The 14,295-nt window shown below is 43.5% G+C and overlaps 1 protein-coding gene across 1 annotated transcript in view; it reads left to right on the forward strand.

Annotated features, from left to right (window-relative positions):
* The window catches only part of B4GALT5 (beta-1,4-galactosyltransferase 5), an 82,820-nt gene that overhangs the window by 45,886 nt on the left and 22,639 nt on the right, over window positions 1–14,295 (forward strand). The window lies entirely within an intron of this gene.

Below are 14,295 nucleotides of genomic sequence, written 5' to 3' on the forward strand. Positions count from 1 at the left end.
TGGATAAAAACCTAAAGATTTCTAGGAGTCTGGGGGTTCAGGTACCCTCCAGGCAACCCAGAGCCAGGCAGTGGAGCAGATCCTGGACCAGGAAGCCCCCTACCAAGCCACCCTCAGATCAACAGTGGCGCCCTCGCTCCTCGCAACCCGACAAGCAGGCCTACTTGGGGAACAACAGAGGTCGCTACGGCACCCAGCCCTCGGGCAAATCTAAGGGTGCCCGCCCCTCTAAGCAGGGACTTTGACTTTGCTGCTGCACGCATCATCGCCCCCACCCATTCAACTATCCGCCTCCGCCCTTTCCTGCCTGCCTGGGAGCTGGTCTCCTCAGACAGGTGGGCCCTGTCCATCATCAAAGAGGGCTACAAAATAGACTTTGCTCAGATTCCAAACCAGTCCGTAGTGGTCACCACTCCTCCCTCCCCAGCTCTGCTGGCGGAGGTGGCCAACCTCCTGCAGAAACAAGCCATAGAGAGGGTACCAGCAGAGGACAGGGCGGGTGGGTTCTACTCCTGCTACTTCCTGGTTCCCAAGAGGGATGGAGGCTTGAGACCTATTATGGACCTTCGGAATCTGAACAAATTTATCCTGTACCAGAAGTTCAGGATGTCCACACTGCAATCAATCCTGCCCCTCATCAACCAAGGGGATTGGATGGCCACCCTACACCTCAAGGATGCTTACTTCCATATCAGCATCCACCCAGAGTTCAGAAGGTTTTTAAGATTTGCTGTGGGCCCACAGCATTTCCAGTTCATGGCCCTACCATTCGGCCTGTCCACAGCACCCAGGGTGTTTACAAAGATGATGAGCGTAGTGGCTGCCCACCTCCGGCTGCAGGGAGTGATAGTCTTCCCATATATAGACGACTGGCTCCTGGTAGCCAGATCAAGGGAAAGTCTGTCTGCCCACATCACGGCCACGCTACGTCTTCTCGATGCCCTGGGCCTGCAGGTCAACCTAGAGAAATCAAAGCTCACTCCATCAAGGACAGTGCAGTTCATAGGTGCAGTGCTGGACACAACCCTTCATTGGGCGTTCCTGCTCGCCCAGAGGGCAGAGGACATAATAAGCACGGTACAGTTGCTTCAGAGACAAGGGTGGGGCACAGTACAACAGCTTCAGCGGATGCTGGGGCTGATGACGGCGACGACAAGCGTGCTACTCTTCGCGAAACTGAAGATGAGAGACCTGCAGCTGTGGTTTCTCCGTCAGTTTCGCCCGACCAAAGACTCACCTCGAAAGAGGTTCACTATTTCCCCTACGACGCTTCAATCGCTTCAATGGTGGGAATCGAAGGACAACATCTGCCAGGTGGCCCCCTTCCACCTCCCGGCTCCCACTGTGACTATCATCACAGACGCTTCCCTGTGGGGGTGGGGGGCCCACATGGACGGCCTGTGCATGGGGGGCCAGTGGCCTCCCAAGCTGGCCCTGCACCACATAAATTACCTGGAACTGCTGGCGGTGCACTTCGCCCTTCGCTCCTTCGCCCAAGGCTGGCGGGAAAGACGGTGGCACTGCTCACAGACAACACCACCGCCCTGTCTTACATCAACAGGCAGGGTGGGACAGTGTCTCGTCGGCTCTGTGCACTGGCGATGGACTTGTGGTCGGAGTGCATTCAGTACAACATTTTCGTGAAGGCGACACACCTGCCAGGGGTCCTCAACACCCAGGCGGACTCCCTCAGCAGAGGGGGGGCGTCACCGCACGAGTGGGAGCTGCAGTGGCGCTTCCTGGAACCAGTTTTCCAGCTCTGGGGGCACCCACGTTTTTGCTACAGCAGAGAACAAGAAGTGCCCCATGTTCTGCTCCAGAGGGGGGGCGGACCCAGCATCCCTGGGGGACGGGCTCCTCCTTCCCTGGGCGGGCCGGTTTCTCTACTTGTTCCCGCCCCTTCCCCTGTTGACGAAAGTAGTCAGCAAGATAGCAACAGAGCGCCCACATTGCATCCTGGTGGCCCCGCCAGAACTGGTTCTCCACCCTACTACAGCTGTCGAAGGGGAGCTTCTACCACTTCCCAGCGGAACCAGACCTCCTGTTGTCTCAGGGGGGGCACGTCCTGCACCACAACGTGCCACACCTGAAACTGACAGCATGGCTGATAGACCATTAGAGTTCTCTGGCAGGGTCCAGGAGGTCCTACTGAATAGCAGGAAACCCTCCACCAGAGCCTCCTATGATAGGAAGTGGAGGAGGTTCTCGAACTTTATGGCTGACCGATCAGGCACACCACATGAGGCAGGCCTGTCAGCAGTCTTTGATTTCTTGCTATCCCTGGTGGACGCAGGCCTAGTTTTCTCTTCCATTAAAGTCTACCTGGCAGCCATATCTGCCTATCATGAACCCGTGGGGGGGTACTCTATTTTTGCTCACCCTCAGTCCAAGAAGTTTTTGAGGGGTCTGTTTAGGCTGCATCCACCATCAAAGCCCCCCACTCAATTTTGGGACTTGACACTGGTCCTGGATAGACTAACTAGGCATCCCTTTGAACCTATGGCCACGTGCTCTCTGCAGCTCCTGTCCTGGAAGACTGCATTTCTGGTGGCCATCACTTCCGCACGCCGCGTGGGGGAACTCACGGCGATGCGTTGTGACTATCCCTACCTAGCTTTTAGAGAGTCTGGTATCTCCTTGGCCCCAGACATTAGTTTTCTCCCTAAGGTGGCCTCCCAATTCCACCTCAACCTAGAGGTTTGGCTACCAACCTTTTTCCCTAACCCCTCCTCGGACGAGGAGCGTAGGCTGCACGCCCTGGACGTCAAGCGTGCCTTGCTCTTTTATCTAAAGCGCTTTAAAGCCTTTCGCAAGGACCAGCAGCTATTCGTCTCGTACACTGTGCCCAAGCTGGGCTCAAAGATCTCGTCCCAGAGGTTCTCGAAGTGGCTGACGGAGACGATCAGGCTCTGCTACCTCCTGGCAAAGAGGCCGTTGCCTGGACCTGTCTGTGGACACTCCACAAGAGCGATGGCGACGTCAGTGGCGTTCCTGAAAGGTGTGCCCTTGACGGATGTCTGCAAAGCTGCTACCTGGTCTTCCCCGCATGCCTTCATGAAGCACTACGCGCTAGACGTGCATGCTCAACAGAGGACTCGGTTGGGGACTGCGGTGCTACAATCTGCTGTTTCCGGTTGACCGTCTTCCCACCTCCAGGTATGCCTTGCTTGCTAATCTCCCACAAGTGTGATGCACAGAGACCACGAAGAAGATAGACAGGTTGCTTACCTGTAACTGTAGATCTTCGAGTGGTCATCTGTGCATTCACACTACCCGCCCTCCTTCCCCACTGCTGATGGTCTCCCTCCAGTAGGAGCTTCCAGTGGTCATGAAGGAACTGGCGGGATTACCGCGATGGCGCCGTTGGGCGTGCGCAATGGGACGCCTGCGCATGCCCAGTGGCGCCGACCGCGGAAAATTCCCGGGCTTTCTTACAGATACCGATCGGGGACCGGCGCAGGCGCAGTATCCCACAAGTGTGAATGCACAGATGACCACTCGAAGATCTACAGTTACAGGTAAGCAACCTGTCTTTCTTTTTGGAGAATTTGACTAACCAGCCTGCCCATACATTTTTATTGGCCTTTCATGTAACACTGATGGCTTGCAACACTCCAGCTTTTGTCCCATAGTGCACAGTTAATCCTTCCTGATTAGAGGCATTTTTTTTTACCTGCTTTCCTTGTCTTCCTTGTGAGTTGGCTTTGGATAATCCGTAAAGCCTAAAGTTTAGTCTGTGCATGTAGCAGAGTGAGATGGTAAAATGGACTGCGCCAGTTTGGACTGCTGATTTAAGCTTTGCCTTTTTTCCCATCATACCCAGTCATTAATTATTCTTTCAAAGTAGGAAAGTAGCACAGCATGAAAGTGATAAGATAGAACCTTTTCCCTGGATATGCTGATTTTTCTTTTCATTGGCAGGAACTATCTTTATATCAAGAATTTTAAAATGTGGTAAAGATATTGCTGCCTTTCTGAGACATACACCCAAGATGGCTTACAACAATAGATAAATATTGGCAATGGCAATTCTGAAACCTCAGTGTAAAACCTAACTGCCTAAGAAGAGAAAGTGAGTTACTTTTTGATAAAAATGTAAGGTTAACAGCAGCACCAAAAACATGCAACAAATGCAGTACTTCCAGAGTAACAAGCTGGCAGTGTCAGGATTTAGGGATCGGCTATGGCACAAGGTGGTAAGCTGCAGTACTGCAGCCCAAGCTCTGCTCACGACCTGAGTTTGATCCCGGCAGAAGCTGGGCTCAGGTAGCCAGCTCAAGGTTGACTCAGCCTTTCATCCTTCCGAGATTGGTAAAATGAGTACCCAGCTTGCTGGGGGTAAAGTGCAGATGACTGGCGAAGACAATGGAAAGCCACCCTGTAAAAAGTCTGCCAAGAAAATGTTGTGATGTGACATCACCCCATGGGTTGGTAACGACTCGGTACTTTCACAGGGTGCTACCTTTACCTTTATGGATGTTCCATAGGTTGACTTCAGGGGCAGTCCCACATATAACACATGGCTGGCAAAACATACTTCACATTACAGTAGCATGGATAAATGAATGCAGGAAGTCTGTAAACTAGGTATAAAGAAAGTCACCTTCAGTAGCAGTACTACTCTGTTTCTCCATCAACAGAATTGGGTCTGACAGTGCCCTCAACCTTTCTCCTTGGTCAGTTTGTAGTAACAGTGGTGTAGTTATCCCACCACCGTTGGTAAAACACAGACATACAAGTTATCAGCCTTTCCAACCAGCACCTCTCAGTCTCTTCTGGATTCAGCTTGTTTCTTTTCAGCTGCCTGACTGTATCATCCAGGTAACAGCCTTAAATAGAGAACAGTCTCTGGTCTCATTAATTATTGCAGTGAAGAGCAGGGTGTCGTTATATTGATGACCTACTCGAAAGCTCTGATCAGTCTCATTCAAGGGTCTTACACAGATATTGCAGAGAGGGCCATGGGGCATTCCACATGTTCCAGAGAACAGACTTGTATTCTTTAATGGCAGCTCTGAGCAACAGAAAGAACATAAGAGAAGCCATGTTGTATCAGGCAAATGGCCCATCCAGTCCAACACCCTGTGTCACACAGTGACCAAAAAACTCAGGCACCATCAGGAGGTCCATCAGTGGGGCCAGGACACTAGATCCCTCCCACTGTGCCCCCACCCCAAGCACCAAGAATACAGAGCATCATTGCCCCAAACAGAGTTCCAACAATACACGGTGGCTAATAGCCACTGATGGATCTTTGCTCCATATGTTTATCCAATCCCCTCTTGAAGCTGTCTATGGTTGCAGCTGCCACCACCTTCTGTGGTAGTGAATTCCATGTCACCCTTTGAGTGAAGAAGTACTTCCTTTTATCTGTTCTAACCTGACTGCTCAGTAATATCATTGAATGTCCACGAGTTCTTGTATTGTGAGAAAGGGAAAAAAGTACTTCTTTCTCTGCCATTTCTATCCCATGCATAATCTTGTAAACCTTGATCATGTCACCCCTTAGTCATACTCTGGTTTCTCTTCAGATCGCACCCCTTAGTTGACGTTTCTCCAAGCTAAAGAGCCCCAAGTGTTTTAACCTTTCTTCATAGGGAAAGTGTTCTAACCCTTTAATCATTCTAGTTGCCCTTTCCTCTACTTTTTCCAATGCTATAATATTTTTTTTGAGGTGCGGTGACCAGAATTGTACACAGTATTCCAAATGAGGCCGCACCATTGATTTATACAGGGGCATTATGATGCTGGCTGATTTGTTTTCATTTTCAGTGACTCATCTACCACGACCTCAAGATCTCTCTCTTGGTCAGTCTCTGCCAGTTAGCACTCCATCAGCTTGTATTCACAGTTAGGATATTTGGCCCCAATGCGCATGACTTTGCATTTGATCACATTGCCACGTTGACACCCACTTGCCCAGCCTTGACAGATCCCTTTGGAGTACCTTACAATCCTCTCTGGTTCTCACCACCTTGAACAATTTAGTGTCATCTGCAAACTTAACCACTTCACTGCTTACTCCCAACTCCATTAATGATCTAAAAAGCATTGGACCCAGTACTGATCCCTGTGGTACTCCACTGCTTACCACCCTCCACTCCAAAAATTGCCCATTTATACTCGCTCTCCATTTCCTATTAATTAGCTAGTTTTTGATCCACAAGAGGACTTGTCTTTTACCTCATGATTCTCGAGTTTACTAAGGAGCCTTTGATGAGGAACATTATCAAGAGCTTTCTGGAAGTCAGGGTAAACAACATCTATTGGGTCACCTTTGTCCGCCTGCCTTGGCTGGGAGGGCGGGATATAAATAAAAAATTATTATTATTATTATTATTATTTATTATTATTATTATGTTTGTTCACCCCTTCAAAGCACTCTTAGGTTAGTGAGACAAGATCTTCCCTTACAGAATCCATTCTTAGTCTTCCTCAATAACATTTGTTCACCAGTGTGCCAATTAATTCTCTTTTTAATAATGGTTACCACCAATTTTCCCGGTATTGAAGTCAGACTGACTGGCCTGTATTTTACCAGATCTCCTCTGGAACCCTTTTTAAAGATGGGGGTGACATTGGCTAGCTTGCAGTCCTCAGGAACAGAGGCAGAGTTCAATTAAAGATTGCATATTTTTGTCAGAAGATCCACAAGTTCATCTTCGAGTTCTTTTAGAGCCCTTGGATATATACTATTCGGGCCTGGTGACATCAGTTTTTATCAGGGCTCTTTTTCTAGCAGGAGCTCCTCTGCATATTAGGCCATGCCCCCTGATGTAGCCAATCCTCCAAAAGCTTAGAGGGCTCTTAGTACAGGGCCTACTGTAAGCTCCAGGAGGACTGGCTACATCAGGGGGCCTAATATGTAGAGGAGCTGCTGCTAGAAAAAGAGCCCTGGTTTTTATATTGTCTATCATTTGTAGGACCTCCTCCCTCATCACATCAGTCTGACTCAGGCCTTTCAACACCCCTTCCAAAATCAGCGGTTCTGGAGTGGGCATACACTTCCACAGTGATGATGGAGGCAAAAATGCATTCAGCTTCTCAGCCATTTCCCTTTGATGAGGAACATTATCAAAAGCAGTTGCACTTTTATCAGAAAGTGATAAAAGTAGTTGCACTTTTATCATCCTTCAGTAGTCCTTTTACCCCATGGTCATCCTTCAGTAGTCCTTTTACCCACTGCCTCCCTGGCTGGTTTCCTGCTGCTAATGTATTTGAAGAAATTGAAACCACTATAGTACTGTCATGAGTATGGCCAGAAAGTTATAGGAGATGTCTCTGTGCACAGAAACTAAGCAGAAATTTCTGATCCTCTTTCTACTTTACTTTAGTCTAATTTGGCAGCTGTGGGTAAAAAGTGATGTTTACTGGGTACATCTCTGGTGTGATTTTTAGCCAGGATGAGTCTATGAATAGCTTGGTGTGGGGCCACTTTGATTAATGTATAATTAGGTAGAAATGCTGTGGTGGTAGAAGTACCATGGTAAGAAATAAACTTGCTGTTAAAAAACTCATACCTCTAAGGCTATAATCTGCTTAAGTGGAATGCATATTCCTTTTTCACCCCACAAAGTAGATAGTGTGTTTAATAGGATTGTATTTGTATCCGGATCATTGTGTCTGTGTTTATGCATTGCCTGTTACCAGGGTGTCCCTATTCTTCCTGGCTTATATATTAACATTTGTGTTGTAATGCTGAGGACAATGTTCTGTTTGTTAGAAGTAATTCTTCCTTCTTGATCTGCATACTTGTTACATACCACTCTGCAAGGCTAAAGGATTTGAACTGTAAATATAACTTGCGTTTTTGCCCAACCAGTCACCAAGGATTGTGGGAATATCGAGCTAAAACTGTCAAAAATATCTGTACTGGCCTGGCCTCCAGAAGGAAGCCCAAATGCTATTTGCACTGTTTCTCATCGATGTTGGAACACTACATATAAAGAGCAAAGATATTAAATACAGTTACCAAGAGCTTTTTATGGAGAAGTCTTGAATACTTTGAGGCATCTCTCCAGTAATTTAAATTGGCCATTCTTTAGCTGTCCTGCATACTATAGGGAAGGTTTCAGTTGTGTGTGATTTGGAAAACAGCTTGACGTTTCTAGTAGCATGTGATTTCTGTCAAGTGAACTCTGGTGTTTTGGTCTGGCAGCTCTCTTGCCTTTTTATCTGTGCACTATCCACTTTCAAGAATTATTAAGTGCACAGACTGGATATCTCTGCATCTCAGCTACCTGTGGATCCTTAGTATGGTAGGAGAAGCTGGCTATTTCTGGTCTTCTAGTTTAAAACATGCTGTTACAGGCAGTTAGTATGTCAAAATAATTTTCATTAAGCATCGTACTCACTGAGTTGAGAAATGTGTGGAGCTGTACCACCACATGTTGGAAAGCTTTTACATTTAAAAAAATCCCAGAAAATTAGGTAGCGGGGAGAAGGATGCTAGCACAGCCTTCTCACTAATATTCTAAATGAAAGAATGTTAAGTTTGTGAGCAGTATCTCATGCATAGACTGGCTAGCAAAAACCTTTTTAATAGTCTGAGAATATGTCCCCTGTCTATCTAGCAAGCCACAGCATTCAGACACATTTTTGACCCATGTTCCTCAAATCTACTAATAACTATGTATTAAAGTTTTCATGACTATAGCTTTGCCTTCCTGAATAAACCATTTTATCTCTCTCACTGGAGTTATCTAAACTATTAAGGGCTTAAACAAGCTGATACTCTCCCATATCTCCTTAAATGACTGCTGCTCTCAAAATTCTGCTCCTTCTGGAACATTTGCCTTCATCAGACAGGCCCTTTTAAAATGCTTTGCTTTTCTTAATATACAAAGCCATATTTTTTCCTGCATAAATAAAGATCTGTACCTTTTCTGTGATTGGTAGTTTTGCTATTTTAACATCCATGTGGGAGTTGCTGTTTACTACTAATGTCATGATAGTTCCTTTGCATTTGATTTCATTGTGGTTTAGTGCTGTTATTGGGATGGGGTGGGGTTTTTTGAAATTGCATAAGAAACAGTCTAAAATAGAAGTGAGTGTATGAACACTTACATCAAAGTTAATAGTAACTAGGATGAAATTAAAAATACAGTTCTTTGATACTCTGTTGGTCTTTATCATATCTGATTTAATATGAAGTCTTCTATGAATGGAACAGAGCTTATCTGATTTCAGTTGCCCTGGAGACTTGAGCCATCATTTTTGAAATCTCCCACTCAAGTGGTTTGTGATTTGACACCTAATATGGAAACTAGATAAAAACTCTTGTAGCTTTAGTGAAACAAGTAGATTCTGCTTTTGTTTCTTCACAAATCCCAGTTTTAATAGATTGTCAGCAAAAATAATAAGTATGAAAAACAGACATGACTATGTCAAGACCATGGGAGTGAAATATAGCTAGAAATCAAATGCCAATGACTTAAAACTTTGATTCATTCATTAAATTGGCCAAAAAATCCAGGTTACCAGCCCTCATTGCAGCATTTTAGAAATCATCACAGCTTTTAAAACATCTTTTTCTACATGTAGTGATTATTGAGGCAGACTTTTTATAAAGTGCTGGAGCAAATTCTGTTTTATTCTTTCCTGCCCATATGACAATGGATCTCGCAACGTATTTGCTACTGATACTTGCTAATGGCAGCATGAGTAATATTTGTATTCAAATGGAAAAATTATGCTTTCCCATGTCTTGAAGAGTGGAAAGATAAGATGGAAGAATATACAGCTATGGCAAAACTGATGATCCTGCAAATAAAAGATCAAGTAGTGAATTTGAGAATAAACAGAGAGCCTTTTATAACTCTTATAGATGAACTGTAAAGATGATGGGATTATATAACGCAATAGTACAATATTAGCTTTTGACTTCCTAGATAACTGATGGTGGTTAGTGTTGTCAGTACTTTTATAATCACATACTTAAACTGGGAATGTATCAATGATTTTTAATGGTATACAGAATTTTGTTACTTATAACTTAAATGACTATGTGAGTACTTCAAATATATACAAAGAGAGAACTGTTTATATATCCTTCCTTATAATTACCTTTTCTAGTTTAAAAAATAGTCCCCTGTGCAAACACCGAGTTGTTACTAACCCATGGGTCACATCATGATGTTTTCTTTGCAGACTTTTTACAGGGTGGTTTGCCATTGCCTTCCCCAGTCACCTACACTTTACCCGCAGCAAGTTAGGTACTCATTTTACCAACCTCAGAAGGATGGAAGGCTGAGTCAACCTTGAGCTGGCTACCTTAGCCCAGCTTCCACTGGGATCGAACTCAGGTTGTGAGTAGAGGTTGGACTGACGTACTGCAGCTTATCACACTGTGCCACGGGGCTTTTTTTTTTTTTTTTTAGTTTGGGAATTACAAAAACATTTTAAGGAGAACAGCATTATTGGTAATGTTATAATAGTATAATGATTTATTACTTGGGACTTAATAAACCATTTTATGTTACCTTTAATATTTCTAAAAGTGCCTTATCTTTATTCTTTTTCTACCATACCTTAGAAATGCTGCAGATAAACTATTTAGACAGTAGAATCAAAATGCAATATTGAATAATGGGATAATTTAAAACTGCATAATATGACAATGTCAGATTCCCTTGGAATGTCATAAAACATTCCTGGGGGTTTTTGCCACTGTGTGACACAGAGAGTTGGACTGGATGAGCCATGGCTTCTCTTATGTTCTTGTGTAAAACACCCTGTGTAAGTTTTTAAAGAGAGAAAAACCATATTTGCTACTGATCTCAGTAATGCTTCCCTGTGTTCTCATTCTCAGAGGTCCCTGCTCTCATCACATTACCATCTCCCTGAAATTGTGAACCGTAGAAATGGACAGTATTGCATTATGCTTGGTTATGTTAAATGATATATTAAGAGAATAAATCTCATTTTCAGGTTGTATGTCAAAACACTAGTTTGGAATAGTCTTAATGATGATGAATCCAATGAATAATTCACCGTATCTCTAAAGTTCAGTTTGGATTGTAATACTGTTAAACCAAATAAACGTGCATGCTTCTAACTGGGTCCCAGTGGCCCAGGAAAAAGGTATGCTTGTAAATATTTTAAAAAACTAAAACCATTTGTTTGTGTCCATGTACGGATTTGTTCTGTCAATATGTGCACAGTGTGCAAAAATGGACAGCTGACTCTGAACACCTTAAGATATGAAAATCCAAGGACAATAAAGTATATGAGGATGCGAGCAGATCTCACTGGCAATGCATCCTGTTAAAAGCACAGTAGAAACAGTCATTGTTCAGTACCCAGTAGAATTTTCAGCACAAGAACATATAGCCTAAATATGTGTCACAAGGAGAAATCCTCAACAGGTCTACTCAGATTTAAGCCCCATGTTGTTCAGTAGGGCTTACTACCAGGAAAATTTCTTTAGAATTGTAGTCATTGTTGCATACCATTTAGGAGCTGTTATGGCAAGAGACAGGAGGGAGCTACAGTTTGTGTTGTTGCTGCTGATGGAGTGTGTTTTAATTAAGATGATTTAGGTGCCTAAATAATCCAGGTTCTTTTGGGGTGGAGTGCCTGTCTTCTATATATCCTTTAGAAGTTTGAAAGAGAACTATGTAATGGAATGAAAGAGTTGGAGCCTCACATAACCTATTGATCCTTTGTTCTTTCCAAGGGAGTGTATTTAGAAGGGAGTGTATACATAGTGGAGTTCAGCACTTCCTAGTACCAGCATGTACAAGGCAATCTCTGTTGCCCAGGATACGAGCCTCTTACAGCTTGTTGCTTCACAAGATAGCTGAGTTCTTGCTGCTGTGTTCTTTCTTCCTCTTTATAGAACTTTTAGAGGATTCTACTCATAATATTACAGAATAATGGTGAACATTTCCATTGCTCTCTAATAGTTATTTTATTTATTTGTTTGTTTGTTTTAAAATGCACTGTTCTAAGGTTGGCCCTCCTATAGGGTTTTTTTTGCCTTTAGTAATTTGATTCAGGTGGGTAGCTGTGTCGGTCTGAAGCAGCAAAGCGTCCAGTGACACCTTTAAGATCAACAAAGTTTTGTTTATGGTATAAGTTTTGTGTGCATGTACACTTCTTCAAATATCTGCCTGTGCATAAAAGCTTATACCTTGAATAAAACTTTGTTGGTCTTAAAGGTGCTCCTAGACTCAAACTTTGTTCCGATAAGTAACTTCACCATAGTATTTCTAAGCGCCTTGAAAGGTTAGTAGTAGTTGCTTATTAAAACCTGTAAACTGACATTTCAGTTGGGAGAGTCTATGCAGCATATTGCAGTAGTCAAAGTGAAATGAGCTGTGGTACTCAAATATATTCTGGTACCTTAAGGTGCAAGTAGCATGCAGCTCCACTTAACACTGGATACAGGTTTGAATAAAACTAAGACTTTTGTATTTTAAAAATACACCAAATGATACAGTACTGTTTATGATGTTTCCTTGTTAACTTATTTATGAAATGTTAAGTATTACCATATTCATTGGGGGAAAACATTTTCCCATGGCTTCAGAATTTCTGGAAGCTTTGCATTTCTAGTAAGTATCAGTGGGATGTCTGCTTCCAGTAATAACTGAATTATGGACAATTATGGTTCTGAACATAACGGCTTGGAACCCTGGTTTGTAGGCAACAGAAGAAATTATAGATTATTTTATCCTACAGGACATTTTTAGACTCAACTTCATGTGAAGGAAGCAGGGCATACAGGAGCCTGAGGATTTCCAAAGGGCTTGTTCCTATAACAAACTGATTTGTTGCATTTGAATATTTCATTTCATTTTCATTTAATTTATATGAATTATATCCCACCCTTCCCACAGCTCAGAGCAGTTTCTATCAGTAAGTCATACAGATAAAATAGTTAAAAACAGATCAAATTACAATATAAACAGCTAAAAACGCAAACAAAAACTTAAAACCAAACTGAAAAAGCTGGATATTTAATTAGTTCTGCTTTTGCCCCCCACTGGGAACTCAGAATGCTTTATAGCATTCTTCTCCCTCTGTACTATCTCACATCAGCCTGGTAGAGTAAGTTAGGGTAAGAGAGTGAGTGGCCCCTAGTGAGTCTTCATGGCAGATTTGAACTTGGGACTCCTACATCCTAATCCAACTACTACATGTTGGCTTCCAGAGTACAAGTGATGTGTCATTGTCATACCTGATATTTCCTTTTCCAAATTAATATAATTTGTCGGCAGGGACATAAAGTTAGATAAGTTGTTGTAGAGGGGAATAAGGTATGAAGCAGTAGCACCTCTGTGTCTTGTTTCATCCTTACAAATGTGCATTGCCTCACCCTTCAAGACTTGCACCCTGGTATATGCAGCCTTAATGCTTTCTCCCCTATCCAGGGCTCATTAACTCTCAGTTGCCTAGACTGAGAGTTAATGTTTAGCTGTTTAGCTGTTTAAAGCTGTTTAAGCTTTTTAAAAAGGATGCCATTGCATACATATTTCTACATTGTACAAGATGAACTACAGTCTAGCAATCAAAGGAAGAACAACATTCTGCAACCTGAGCTGAAATGCACAAACTTTTGCATGTTTTTGTGCTTTCTGTATATTTCTTCTTTTAGCCATGGAGAAGTGTTTAGATGAATTTGCACTGAAGTATCATCACATGCATACAGGAGCCCATACAGCCAGGGTTGCAGGAACTGCACCAGCTGCCAATAGTATTTTGGATTCGCTACAGGGTGCTGGATATTATCTTTAAAGCCCTATATGGCGGAGGACCTGTCTGCCTTAGGGACCATCTCTCCCCACATGTTCCCCAGAGGGTACTTAGATCTGGACAGCAGAATCCTCGGGCCAAGGGAGGCAAGACTCAAGGCTACCAGAGAAAGAGCCTTCTCAATTGCTGCCCCCCACTGGTGGAATCAACTCCCAGAAGATCTAAGGGCCTTGCGGGACCTTGCCCAGTTCTTCAAGGCCTGTAAAATAGTTCTATTTCGACTTGCCTTTAGTTAAACTACAGTACAAGTAGATGCCCAGTATCGCTGAATGTAATGTTACCAACACTAGCATCAAAAATTGTTTTAAATTATTTTAAGCTGTTTAAATTGTTTAACGTAATGATTGTTAATTTTAATTATTTGTTCACTATTTTATTGCTTGGGGTTTGATTGTTGTTAGCCGCCCTGAGCCTGCTTCGGCGGGGAGGGCGGGATATAAATGTGAAGAATAAATAAATAAATCCTTGCTGACTACTGGAAGACCTACTGGAGGCCAGTGTTGGCCTTTTGTTCAGTCTGACTTGTTCAGTTGTAAT

The sequence above is a fragment of the Heteronotia binoei genome, chromosome 2 (assembly GCF_032191835.1).
Source record: "Heteronotia binoei isolate CCM8104 ecotype False Entrance Well chromosome 2, APGP_CSIRO_Hbin_v1, whole genome shotgun sequence".
NCBI classification, from domain to species: domain Eukaryota; kingdom Metazoa; phylum Chordata; class Lepidosauria; order Squamata; family Gekkonidae; genus Heteronotia; species Heteronotia binoei.